This window comes from Euphorbia lathyris, chromosome 3, assembly GCF_963576675.1.
Source record: "Euphorbia lathyris chromosome 3, ddEupLath1.1, whole genome shotgun sequence".
Classification (NCBI taxonomy): Eukaryota; Viridiplantae; Streptophyta; class Magnoliopsida; order Malpighiales; family Euphorbiaceae; genus Euphorbia; species Euphorbia lathyris.
This window is the reverse complement of record NC_088912.1, coordinates 14326870-14341316: the sequence shown is the minus strand read 5'-3', so window position 1 is coordinate 14341316 and position 14447 is coordinate 14326870. Positions and strand designations below refer to the sequence as shown.

Below are 14447 nucleotides of genomic sequence, written 5' to 3'. Positions count from 1 at the left end.
ACGTACCTTACAAGAAAGAAACATATTCGAGAGTAAAAGCTTTCCAAACAGTTATAAATAGCATAAATTCGTAGCAATATTGATGTAATTATCGATGATATTTTAGGTATATTTTGGGCTTAACATTAATGGTAACAGAATGCTATTAAAAAAGGAACTCATAAACGCATCCTAATAATTACATGTACATAATATGTATTCATTTATTATTCTTTAATGTTACATAAAATGCATTCATTTACATATTGCTACCACACCAAGTGGACTAAAACCTTCAACTAAAATGGAAAAACTTGTCATCCACATGTGTATGTACTTGTAAACTATAACCAATTTTTTTTTGTCTTTCTAATATTTTCATTACTTGATACATTATTATTATGTCCATCAATGGGCTCACACTCCGTTTCTAGGCTTATAAAAATGGGAGTAATGAAAGTTGTAGTCCTCGTCCGGATAAAAAGATTTTCGGAGTTCATTATATTTACGAAGATCAAAATTATGAATTTCCATAAGTTTCCACAATATAGCTCTGCTCGAGCCTGGGCTCCAGCCTTTTTGTCAATCATGGCCTTTTGCAGCTCCATTTCTTTCAATTGCTCTCTTTTTGAGTCATCAGGATATACTATTGATTGGGTAATTATGTTCTGAATTGATTTAGCCACCTGTCAAACATAGAAAATAAAATGTTTTAATGGGGTTAATCAGAACAGCATAATTTTATATTTGTTTGTTTGTTAGGAGGGAGTCAAGTGCACCTAAGAGGATTGCATGAAAGCCCCTTGCAGCCTTTTATTGGACATGAGATAAGGATTAACTACAACATGTCATTAGAGACACATTTCATTTGGAGTGAAATATTTCAAACATAATTTAGTTTTTTATGTTGTCATTTTATGGTCAAATTAACATGGTTTCTAATAATTGATGGCTCTTTTCTGTTGAAACATGTTAGTTTCTAAGTTTAATATATTTTTAGTCTCAGAAAAATTGAATGTTAACTTATTTTAAGTAATCTATTAGTCCAGGGAAAATGTATTAAACTAGACTTAAAGTTTTTGCGGAAGTATCAATTTAGGCTTCACGTACAAAATAATACTAATGCAGGTTTAATGTTTAAAAGAGAGTATCAATTTAGGCTCGATAACGAAATGTGACATGCCATTCATATTAATCCATTAAGTTCTGGCTTCTCTCTCCATATACAATTGAAAGATCTTAACTGAATAATATGAATAACGGGTCACGTTTTGCTATCAATATCTAAATTGGTACATTTTTTTAAACGTTAAGTATATCTTGGTGTTATTTTGTACATGGAGCCTAAATTTATAATTTTGTAAAAACCTTAAGCCTATTTTGATACCTTATCCCTAATGGTGAAGATGCATTAAGCCTAGTTCCTAATATTAGTACATATTATTTTGATCTAGTTTTAAAAAATAAATTTTATCTTTATCCAAAAAAATCCACTTGTGCATGTGTCAGTTTCCAAAAATTTGTCATTAAGTTTCTGGTTCTAAAACAGATATCTGTGCAGAATCCAAACTACTATGCTCTGTTTGGCGAATATTAAATGTCTAAGTTGAACCTATTATACATGACTACTTATTTTCTTCTTCCGCCTTTCTCCGGCCGAACCAGCACTCATATGATTAATTGAATCACAAAATCCGGTTGATATCACCGTTAAAATTAAGAACATCTAAATTAAAAATTGAAACAAAACAATAACCAGTTATACCTGCTCCGGGCGAAGGAACACAATACTCCCAAGAACGATCACATTTCCACACTGATCCAACGTCTTAGCAAACTCAACACCTTCAATTTCGTTTCCACACTCCTCAACACAGATCTGAATGAACTCGTGATATTGAATTGAGCTTTCAGGAATTTGCCTAAGCTTCAATTTCAGCTTCTCCATCTGAGACAGCCTCAAGATTTTCCTGGCTTCTTCAACCGATATTCTGAAATGATTTAGATCTATAGCCTCTGATTCCTTCGCCGGAGTCGAAAGAACTAGTCCATCGAACCGGATTCCATCTCCAGTGATGCTTTTGAGTCTCTCTTTCAGCTTCTCCCCGACAGGCATGGAAAGGAACTTAGGCAGCTGGTTAATTGATCTCCGGTGAAGGAAACGACGGAAAAATCCTCTCTCTGTGGATTCCGGCGAGTTGAGATACTCTTTGTGGAAGTTTGATTTGGCTGCATTTGGGGGTACCGTGGGTTGTAATGATGGAGGGGAAGAGATTGGAGAATGTTGAAGAGACACTGCCGTGTAACTTCCTGAGAGACGCTTCGAGAACAATTTACAAAGCGCCAATGATGAAGAAGAAGAAGCAGAGGGCTAAGTTTGACAGCCAGAAACGTTTTTTGGATGAGCTGATGGAGAAAGACGGAGGCTGAGACTGTCTTATAAGGTAGAAATGTGAAATACAGAGAGAATCTTTCATTTTCAATTTCAAGATAAATGTTTTTATTTTTTTTAGGGCCAGGTGAGAAGAATCAGACCAGTTATGACGTTATATTTCAACATCGTCATTTTGTTCTTTAACCATTGAGTGATACCACTAAATTACTTTATTTTTATTGATTAGGATTTTTATAAATTTTTAGATGCCCGGTGCATTATGCGTCCCCGCTAAGCGAGGGTCCGGAGAGGGGTCTTGTGCATTACCCGTGACCTTCAGTCACACGACAACAACGTTTTACGGTTGCGTCAAGGCTCACCCTCTTTTTAGATGGATAATTTGTTAAATTTATAATTTGTTAAATTTGTAATATTTTTTGTTTTATTTATTGATTATTAACTGATAAGGATACCCTAGGTAAAAGGACGGGTACAGGTAATTAAAAAATAAACGGATAAGGGTTTAAGATTTACACTATTCGCAAGTACTGTACCCTTACCATCCCTATTATGAATCAAACCTTGAAATAGAAAGTTACCATCATATAGTAGTATCTGATTGGGCGGTGTACTTCACGCGTACTTATATTCATAGGGTTTGTAGGTTCTGATTATAATAGGACTATTCGTATCCTATATAAAAGTGTATGAAACTAGTATGAGACATATATGAGAATACCCATAGGGTATCCGTTATAAATCTTTTATATATTAAAAAATGTCATTGATTTTTAGATGTAAGATGTGAGATTCAAACCCCAACTTTTTGTTTTTTAACCATTGAACGATATCATTAAACATAATTTATTCTTATTGATTAAGGTTCAATTTGTTCAACTTTTAGCTGGATGATTATTAAATTTATACTTTGTTGAATTTGTAATATTTTTTGTTTTATTTATTGATTAACGGGTAAGGGTATCCCGAATTAAATGTGACGGGTATGAGATGCAAAAAAGTTACCGATTAGGAAAATGTGACGATTACGGATAATTAAAAAATAAACGGGTAAGAGTTTGAGATTGACCATACCTATGGGTAGTAGTTAAGTGTTGACATCCCTGGTTCTCATACACAGGCACAACTGACCATAAGCTTTAGGTGAGCAAAAGACGAAGATATCGTTACCAGATACCACCTTCCTCGGATATACATGGAATAAAAAAGGATAAGCAAACTTAATTTTTTTAATATAAGATTGAAACTTGCCCTCCAAAATAATATATTAATAGAAATTTACTTCGTAATGGTTTAAATCCGAATCTATTTTATTCTTATATAATAAAAGAACCTGACCATAAGAAAAACCTTGATTTACAATTATTTAAATATTAGATTGTACCTTTTTCAAAAAAAAAAAATCCCACGAAAAAATTAGATTGTACATTCTAAATATTAATTATGTTAAAAGATTAAGGTGTTTTTTTAAAAAGATTTGTAAGGTGTTATTAATATAGTTTAATTTCTTTTATTAAATATTAACAACTAAATTTGTTTTATATATATATATATATATGTTGTTTGTCTCTTCTCCATAAGAGTGCTTATATTTTTTAGGTAAGAATATTTTTTGCAACTGCCTTTCATAAACTTAACTTCCTATATTTCACTTCCGCAGCTTTTTCTTTGTCGTCGTTTTTCTCCTGCTATATTCATTGTCTTATCCTTCCATTATTCAATCCTGATGGAATCTAGTTTAGTCAATCTCTACATCAATGACAGTAAATACGACGACATCCACCTGGGTTTCATAATACATTTAAATTAATCCTTATATAATATAGAATTCAAATATGAATATGGCATTATGTACTAGTCTCTTGGGGATCCACACTTTTCTTCAGAACTTTTACTACTTGATATGATACGATCAACTTGCTCTTAATTGACATATACAATTTAAGCCTATCAAGTTTTTGGTACCGTTGTCCGTGACTAGTTTATTTTTGAATAAGGATAGGCGGACTAACAGAGGAGAACTCAAGACATCCCAACTAGGTCGGAACCCCCTGAAGAACCCCCGAAGCCAGCGCCAAATTTATTAAAGAGAAACGAAAAATAATAAATAAAGAATACAAATGAAGCTGCCTAAGCGAAACGGTAATTGTGCCGTCCCGTAAGGTTCCAAAATAAATCAGAAAGTCAGAAACTAGGGAGCTCATCCCACAAAACAGGAGCATCAGTTGTTCTACCATAATTAGCCAGTGAGTCAGCAATCTTATTTCCTTCCCTGTAAATGTGTGAATCAACCAAAGCAGACGAGCTGAGATGTTGCAGGCAGTAATACCAATCCGGCTGAAGAGACCAAGGGACACTCTTAGTGCGACCACGTATAATCCCAACCACGTATGTTGAGTCACTCTCAAGCCATATTTGGGTCCATCCTCGCGTTATTGCCATATTGATCGCGTATACCGCAGCTGTAAGCTCATCGACATAGGGGAAGGTGGGATCGAAGGCGTATACCACTGAAGCACCAATGTTGATTTTTCTCCATCCCAACGGCGGAGGTTGCCAGCAGACCGGGATAATCCGAGGAGAATGTCGAAAGCTAATCCCAATACCAAGCTCACCCAGCAGCTGTTTTTCAACCATTGAGTTCCCGCCAGAGCCAAATCCGAAGCTCGCGACTTCCCGAATAGATTGCCAAAGCTTTCGCAAACACCTGAAAATGCTAGGTTGTTGGTCTTCAAAGCAGAGCTTGTTTCTGGCCGTCCAAAGGATCCTAATTGCGCTAACAATGGCTGCGGACCAAAGGACCATTACTTGTGAGCTGAACCGCTGTGTGGAGGCACATTGAATCATATCGACAAGATTGGTAGCCATGATCTGTCGACCAAACAATGAGCTAATTCCTCTCCAAATTTCAGCCGCAAAACGACAAGTGACAAGGACGTGATCAATTCATTCAGTGGCAGCCGTACAAAGAAAACACCGAGAGACAATGTTCATACCTCTCATACGGAGCATGTCATGGGTAGGAAGATCACCGCGAAGAGCCCTCCAACATGTTAACGACCTGGACGGCGGGATCTGTTTTCTCTAAATAAATTTGCACCAAGGCGGAACGCTACTAGGTGGACTAAGCCATTCATAAAATAGCTTTGTGGTAAAGGTACCTGTCACCGAGGGGGTCCAAATGCAGGTGTCTATTGTCTCATGTTCTCGTCTGATCTGCCTTACGCAATCAGCAACGTCGCGAGGCATATTGGGTAGATTTTCCCAACCAGTATTGAGCATGTAATCATCTACCTTGTCAAGACATCGCTTCAGCTCCTTCAGCGGAATACCAACCCATGTTGCAATAGTCAGATTGATCCATGCGCTATTCTAGAAGTTCAGTTGTGAACGCCTTCCAATCCACCAGAAGCAATCGGATGTCAGGATGCAAAAAGCACTTTTAATGGAAATCCAAACCGAGTAATTCGTTACCATCTCTCGTGGAATTCCTGCAATTAGAAACCTAGAGCGAAGCAACCTGTAGCAAAATCAGTCTGATTGAATGATCCCCCATGCCAATTTCCCGAGCAAAGATTTGTTAAGCCTCCCCAAACCTAGAGCGAAGCAACCTGTAGCAAAATCAGTCAGATGTGCACTTGCAGCACTAGGAGTATCTATAGGCTTTGCGTTAGACATGCCGAATCTTGACAAGATCTTCTGAATATAGCCCTTTTGTGACAGAAAAAGTTTCCTTTTGCTTCTGTCGGTGTAAATTTCTATTCCTAGAATTTTCCGAGCTGCACCCAAATCCTTCATCTCGAATTCGGCGCTGAGAAGACCCTTCAACTTCTGAATGTCGTGCTTCTTCCTTGCAGCTATCAACATGTCATCTACATACAACACTAGATAGATAAAAGACTCATCTTCCAGTTTATTGTAATAGACACAACAGTCATATGGGCCCCTGGTGTAGCCCAGCTGTATCATGTAGCTGTCAAACCTCTTATACCACTGCCTGGGAGACTGCTTAAGTCCATACAAGGACTTCTTCAACTTGCAAACATAAGTCTCCTTTCCAGGAATCTGGAAACCATCTGGTTGGGTCATGTAGATCTCTTCCTCCAAATCTCCATGCAGAAAGGCTGTCTTTACATCAAGTTGCTCAAGCTCCAAATCCTGATGTGCAACTATAGCTAGCAACACTCTAATAGAGGTGTGTCTGACTACTGGTGAGAATATCTCATTATAATCCACTTCATCTCTTTGATTGAAACATCTAGCAACAACTCTAGCCTTATACTTGACTCCCTCTGCAGGTGATATCCCTTCCTTCATCTTGAGAACCCACTTGCAAGTAATAATCTTTCTCCCTAGAGCTGGTATGACTAAATCCCATGTTTGATTCTTATGAAGGGACTCCATCTCATCTCCCATAGCAGCAAAGCCATTTCTCAAAATCGGCACCTGAAACAGCTTCTTGGTAAGTTGATGGTTCACGAGTGTCCACCTCTTCAGGAACCTGTAGTGCATAGCCAACCATGTCCTCATACCTCTTAGGTGGCCTAACTCCAACCCTCCTTGGTTGATCTTGAGCTAAGCTACGATGTGTAGCTTCAGATGGTTGAGAAACTGATGGTGTAGATTCTGGTAGCTCTATTTCTGCTTCTAACTCTTGTTCCTTCAAGCCACTCTCACTCTGTATAACCTGAAACTCCACCTGTTTATCAATGCTATCAATTTCTGTTGCAGTTGTAGGCTTCACAATGGGTCTAAGCACAGATTTTTCGTCAAAGACTACATTTCTGCTCAAAATGACCCTTTTCTCTGATGGAGACCAGATCCTGAAGCCTTTAACTCCATCTTCATAGCCTACGAACACTCCCTTCTTGGCTCTTAGCTCTAGCTTACCCTCGTTAACATGATAGTAAACTGTGCACCCAAAAGCTTTCAAATTTGAGTAATCAGCCACCTTTCCTGACCACATTTCTATAGGCGTCTTGAGTTGTATGCCAGTGTGTGGTCCGCGGTTAATCAAATAACATGATGTGTTCACCGCTTCAGCCCAGAATCTTCTTTCTAACCCAGCGTTAGAGAGCATGCACCTCACCCTCTCTAGTAATGTCTAGTTCATTCGTTCAGCTACACCATTCTGTTGCGATGTATTCCTGACTGTGTGATGCCGAGCAATCCCTTCATCCTTACAGAACTGATCAAACTCAGACAAACAGAATTCCAGACCATTATCATTTTGCAGCCTCTTTATCTTCTTTCCTGTTTGGTTTTCCACCAATGCTTTCCACTGCTTGAAATTCTTGAAAGCTTCACTTTTATGCTTCATCATGATGACCCAAGTCATTCTTAAATAATCATCAATCAGAGACATAAAATATATGTGACCTCCCAAAGACTCAACTCGAGATGGACCCCAACAATCAGAGTGGATGTAATCAAGTGTGTCTTTTGTTATGTGAATAGCTTTGGGAAACTTGCTGCGATGTAGTTTCCCAAAGACACAGTGTTCACAAAGCTCCAGACTCACGACCTTATGACCATCAAGAAGATCATCCTTTGATAGAATCTACATCCCTCTTTCGTCCATATGACCAAGTCTCATATGCCATATCTTTGTCATATCCTCCTGGTCAATCTCTGACGATGCAGCATTAGCTCAATCCAATGTATAACTACCCTGAAATTACTTCCTGTGACACCCAACCTTTGCAGTTCACACCCCAGAGTCATCTCTGTTAAGGATCGTGGGACCACAGGATCAAAGTCTCACATTCAGTAATTCAGGATGACCAATTAACATTCATTTGAGTCTGAGGATTAGTTATACCTATTAATACCAATGAGATGAACAGTTGACAAGGATGAATCTACCCATCCTGTTATCTCAAGTCAGATCCCCAATCCTAATGAACAATGTTTCACCGGATCTATGTAACTGTCCAGATATCTATATATGTGAAGCTTGTGAGATCAGCTTTCTGTCGGACAGAAGACATTGTTACATACAAGTCTCAACTGTGATATATCAATCCTAAATATATCACTTGACTTGGGGTGGTTTTAAGTTTATTAGTTTATTATAAAGTTTTGTCTCACTTCATGCTTGTATGAACACTTTATAATCACTTTAAACAAACTTACGGATTTCCTTTTATTAGACTTTATTTAGTGCTTAAAAGGGATTGCCTTTATATAGTTATAAAACATATATCTCATTAAAACAAATGATATAAAGAACAATTCATTTACAATAAGTTTGTATCCCGCAACAATTGACTATAGGACACTAAACCCCAACATACTCCCACTTGGACTAAAGCCAATTGTTTCTAAAACTTATCCCAGTAGAAGTTAAATGACAATCATGTACTTTCTGGGTTAAAGGCTTTGTTAACGGATCTGCAACGTTGTCCTCTGTAGGTACTCTTTCTATTCTCACATCTCCTCTAGCCACAATCTCTCTAATGATGTGGTATCGCTTTAGGTAGTGCTTGGATGCATTATGAGACCGTGGTTCCTTTGCTTGCGCAATGGCTCCATTATTATCACAGTACAGAGTAATGGGATTGACAATGTCAGGCACCACACCTAGTTCTGTAATGAACTTTCTAATCCAAACTGCTTCCTTTGCTGCTTCCGCAGCAGCGATGTACTCTGACTCGGTCGTAGAGAAAGCTACGCTTCCCTGCTTGGAACTTTTCCAACTGACCGCGCCCCCATTTAGGATAAACAGGTATCCTGATTGGGATTTAAAATCATTCTCATCTGTGAGATGACTAGCGTCTGAAAATCCTTGTATTTTTAGATCTCCTTCTCCGTACACTAGAAACATATCTTTAGTTCTTCTCAAGTACTTAAGAATGTTCTTGATGGCAATCCAATGCTCGTCTCCCGGATTCCCTTGGTAACGACTCGTTACAGATAACGCGAACGCTACGTCGGGTCTAGTGCATAGCATAACATACATAATCGAACCGATCGCGATGGCGTACGGGACTACAGCCATGTGTCGTTTGTCATCATCAGTTTTAGGACATTGATGATTGTTTAACTTTACTCCATGTACCATGGGTAAGTTACCTCGTTTCGATTCAAGCATGCTAAACCGATTTAGCACCTTTTCAATGTATGTAGCATGTGAAAGACCAAGCAGTCTACGCGATCTATCCCTATAGATCTTTATACCAAGTATATAGGCTGCTTCACCGAGGTCTTTCATTGAGAAGTTACCGGATAACCATATTTTCACTGACTGTAATAGAGCAATGTCATTTCCTATTAACAGTATATCGTCCACATATAGTATGAGAAATGCTATAGAGCTCCCACTTGCTTTCTTGTAAATGCAAGCTTCTTCGCAATTTTGTTCGAAACCAAATTGTTTTATGGTTTCGTCAAAACGCTTGTTCCAGCTTCTAGATGCTTGCTTGAGTCCATAAATGGATCTCTGAAGTTTGCAAACTTTATTTGCATCCTTTGATATGAAACCTTCAGGTTGCATCATGTATACATCCTCAAGCAGGTTTCCGTTTAGGAAAGCTGTTTTCACATCCATTTGCCAAATCTCATAATCAAAATGAGCGGCAATTGCAAGCATGATTCTGATTGATTTGGACATAGCAACGGGAGAGAAGGTTTCGTCATAATCAACACCTTGTTTTTGACGATATCCTTTCGCTACCAACCTAGCCTTGTAGGTGATAACCTTTCCATCCATGTCAGTCTTCTTTTTGAAGATCCATCTGCACCCAATGGGTTTTATCCCTTCGGGTGGATCAACCAAAGTCCAAACTTGGTTAGTATACATGGAATCCATTTCAGAATCCATGGCTTCAAGCCATGCTTTAGAATCTGGACTAGTAAGAGCCTCTTCGTAGTTTTCGGGTTCGTCGTCTAACATGGGAACCTCGTCATCATCTCCCACTAGAAAACCATATCTAACTGGGAGTTCACGAACTCTTCGTGATCTACGAATAGGTGCCACTAGAGTCTCATCTAATGGGACTTCTTCGGGTACCTCGACCGCCTCCGTTGTTTCAGTCAGTGTTTCTTCCTCTTGAACTTCATCGAGTTCAATCACGCTTCCCTTTTGTGTTTCTTCGAGAAACTCTTTCTCTAAGAAGGTTGCGTGTTTGGATACGATCACTTTCTGATCATATGGATGATAGAAGTAATATCCCATAGTTTCCTTAGGGTATCCAATGAAGAAACATTTATCAGATTTAGAATCTAATTTGTCGGACGCAACGCGTTTGACATATGCTGAACAACCCCATACTCTCATGAAAGAGAACACGAGTTTCCTACCAACGAACAATTCATATGGCGTGGAACTAGCGGATTTAGTTGGTACTCGATTCAGGGTGAAGAGGGCAGTTTCTAAGGCATAGCCCCAGAATGTCTTTGGAAGTAAGGCCATGCTCATCATGGATCGTACCATATCTAATAGGGTACGGTTTCTCCTCTCGGATACACCATTGTGTTGTGGTGTATAGGGAGGTGTCCATTGTGAGCATATCCCACATTCAGTTAGATAATTCAGAAAATCATCAGAAAGATATTCGCCACCTCGATCAGATCGAAGTGTCTTTATTTTCTTTCCTAATTGATTTTCCACTTCATTCTTGAAGCATTTGAACTTGTCAAAAGCTTCTGATTTGTGCCTCATCAAGTAGATATAACCATAGCGAGTATGGTCATCTATGAAGCTAATGAAGTATCTGAATCCTCCTCTTGCTTGGACTGACATAGGGCCACATACATCTGAATGAATGAGTCCTAGAGTGTCTGATACACGCTCACCTTTATTGCTAAAGGGTGTCTTTGTCATTTTACCTTTTAAACATGATTCGCATGTTTCCAATGATTCAGAATCGATTGGATCTATAAGCCCATCTGAATGTAGCTTTAGCATGCGTCTCTTGTTTATATGGCCTAAACGACAATGCCACAAGTAAGTTGAATTATCTAGCTTATGTCTTTTGGTATCAATTGCAAAAACAGGAGTTTTATCATCTAACACATAAATCCCATTTTGTGATATTCCTGAAAAATAAAAGATCGAATCTTTATAAAAATTGCAACTATTGTTCTTTATTGAAATATGAAAACCGTCGTCAACGAGACGGCTAATAGAAATAATGTTACGAGACATCTCAGGAACGTATAAACAATTCCTTAATTCTATTACAAGCCCAGAGGGCAAAAGTAAAACATAATCTCCAATTGCGAGGGCGGCAACTCTTGCTCCATTTCCCACTCGCAAGTTTATGCTTCCTTTCTTTAGTTCCTTAGTCTGTTTTAGCTCCTGCATATTTGTACAAATATGAGATCCACATCCGGTATCAAGTACCCAAGATTCAGATAATGAAACCGTATTTATTTCAATATAGAACATACCAGACGCTGAAGCACCGTCATTTGCCTTCTTGTGGAAGGTTAGGTACTCCAGACAGTTTCTCCTCCAATGCCCGTAATCACCACAATAGTGACACTTTCCTTTGGGCTTCTTTGGTTCCTTTCCCTTTGTTTCGGTGAGCACAGCCCCCATGAATTTATCAGGATGGTTTGGATCGGGAGCGACCCCTTTCCTTTTTCTCGATCCTTCAATAGCAAGGGCCAACATTTCCTCATTTTCTTTTATACTGGGCTCGACTGACTCGAGCATATGTGCAAGCTCTACAAGAGAGGTTTGCAAGCCACTCATATGATAGTTCATGATGAACTGTGAGTAGCTCTCAAGGAGGGACTGTAGAAGTAAGTTTTCACTTAGTTCATGGTCCATCGCATCTCCAATACTAGAAAACTTGGTTATGAGGCTGATCATCTTGGCACAATGTACCATCACAGATGTGCCCTCCTGCATCTTGCTTTTATATAACTCTTTGGTTATTTCGAAGCGCTCGCACCGAGTTTCTATCACAAATAGCTCTTTAAGGTGCTTGACCATGGAAGAGGCATCCATATCTGAATGTAGTTGCCTTTTAACTTCCGGTGTCAATGATGCAAGTATGATGTCCCCCACTTGATCATCATCAGCTTTATGCTTCAAGTAAGCATAAACCTCTTGGTAGGGAGCATCATCCATTGGGTAAGGGGGTATCGGTGTATCAAGTACATACCCTTTCCTTTCGAACTTCAAAACAATTTTGAGGTTATGAAACCAGTCGGTGAAGTTTGAACCATTCAATTTGTTATCGGTAAGGATGTAACGCAGATCGGTGTTAGTCATGATTTTAAGAGTGTGTGTTTAAACAAAACCTGAGAGTGAGAAAGAGTAAACGTATGTCATTCATTTGCTTTAAAGTTTAACAATCTAAAATTATAGGCCTTTTAATTTATTTCAGATTGCTCCCACTATTTTGCCAAATTAATAACCCTCCATATTAATTCGAAGAATTTCACAAATCCTTTAGTGAGCTAGGATCCTAACTCCTGAGATTTCGCCTTGAGTTTACTCAACAAGCTAGTCTCATTCATTAGGTAGATTCATACAATCAATCACATCTTTAATGTGATTCCTAGGTTATTGGGTTACTAACCACATTAGTAACTAATATGATATTCATATTAATCCCAACCGTTTTGCCCATTAGTTTATGACAACATGAGTTTACTCATCCAATTATCATAATCTAATTTAAGTATTACCCCATATTCATGAAAAATGATTTTCGATAATTCAGGTGTTACCATAAGACCCCGAGCTTGAGTTTACTCAACAACCCAAAGGCCCCCAGTACTGCCGGCTGAATTATAATATTAGGGAGGGGCAACCGATTTTAATAACTTACTTATTTACTTAACTTTTTAATGAGGGATTTTATTTAAGTCTCATAATCTAACTTAGTCTTGATTTGCTTTAGCATACATCAGACATACATACATTCACATACATTGGCGTTATGGACATATCATCTAAATTATTCCGTCGAGCCAGAGACGGAATAAAAGGCCAAACCTAAGGAAATACTAACTATTACATATTTCTCTTTAGGTCCTCCGTCTTCTCCTTGGCGCCTTGAAATTACATATTAATTTCTATACTACTATAAGAAAACTTCAACTGAATTGAAGGGAATTAGATGAGAGGAGAAATTACAATAGATAGTAGAAAGGCAGGACGCACAGGCCCTATTTCAAAAATACCAAAAGACTAAAAGAGGGTCCAAATATGTCCATAACTCCAAACATGCATAGACTCAATTAAATAAATTTAATTGGTTGATTACATAACCAGCTTATGTAATATTTAGGTTAATCACATTAACTCGTCAATTTAACTTTCATCCAATTTTACTTCTAATCGTTTTGTATCTTTATATTAATCCTTAGATTAATATAACCATATAAAACGTTGATTATGCTCGTCCTATTTATTTTGATTTTAATTCATTTAACACTTTGATTTACATATTGGTAAAAACAAACATTTAAACGAATTATTAATTCGATAATCAAAACAGAAAACTATTAATTTCTGAAACATATATTTACATTTAACATAAAACGATTTTAAACACATTTAAAAATAAAGTGGGTATCGGGCCGGGCCCGAGGGCGGGCTGCTGCCGATTGGCAGCAGCCCTTTGACCACGCGGGGCGCTGCCGCAGCGGCGCCCTGCGTCGCACGCGGCCGCTGCCGCGAGGCAGCAGCCGCGTGACAGCGGCCAATCGCGTCGTGAGGCGCGACTCGGGCTGCTGTCATTTTTTTTTTAATATTAAATATATATATATATATATATATATATATATATATCAGTTCTAAAACAATTTTAAAACGATTTTCAGAAATAGGAAAAACTACAATAGATTTCCGTTTTATCATTTAGAATTAACAAAACTAATTTTATCAACCTAACTATAAAACTAATAGATTTTGTTATAATGATTATCAACCGAAATAATTAGGAACATAAGCATAATCAGTTTGAATTAACAATTAATCAAAACTTTATTTATATTTAGAATTAATCAATCAATACTATTTGTCAATTAATCCTAACCATAAATATTTATTCAATCCTATTGAAAACTTCTATATTTTCATATATGAAATAACGGATTTAACGATGGCTCTGAT

General features: G+C 37.9%; 1 pseudogene; it reads right to left on the bottom strand.

Annotated features, from left to right (window-relative positions):
• Positions 1-396: 396 nt before the first annotated feature.
• Positions 397-5239, bottom strand: LOC136222539 (uncharacterized; annotated as a pseudogene).
• Positions 5240-14447: the final 9208 nt, after the last annotated feature.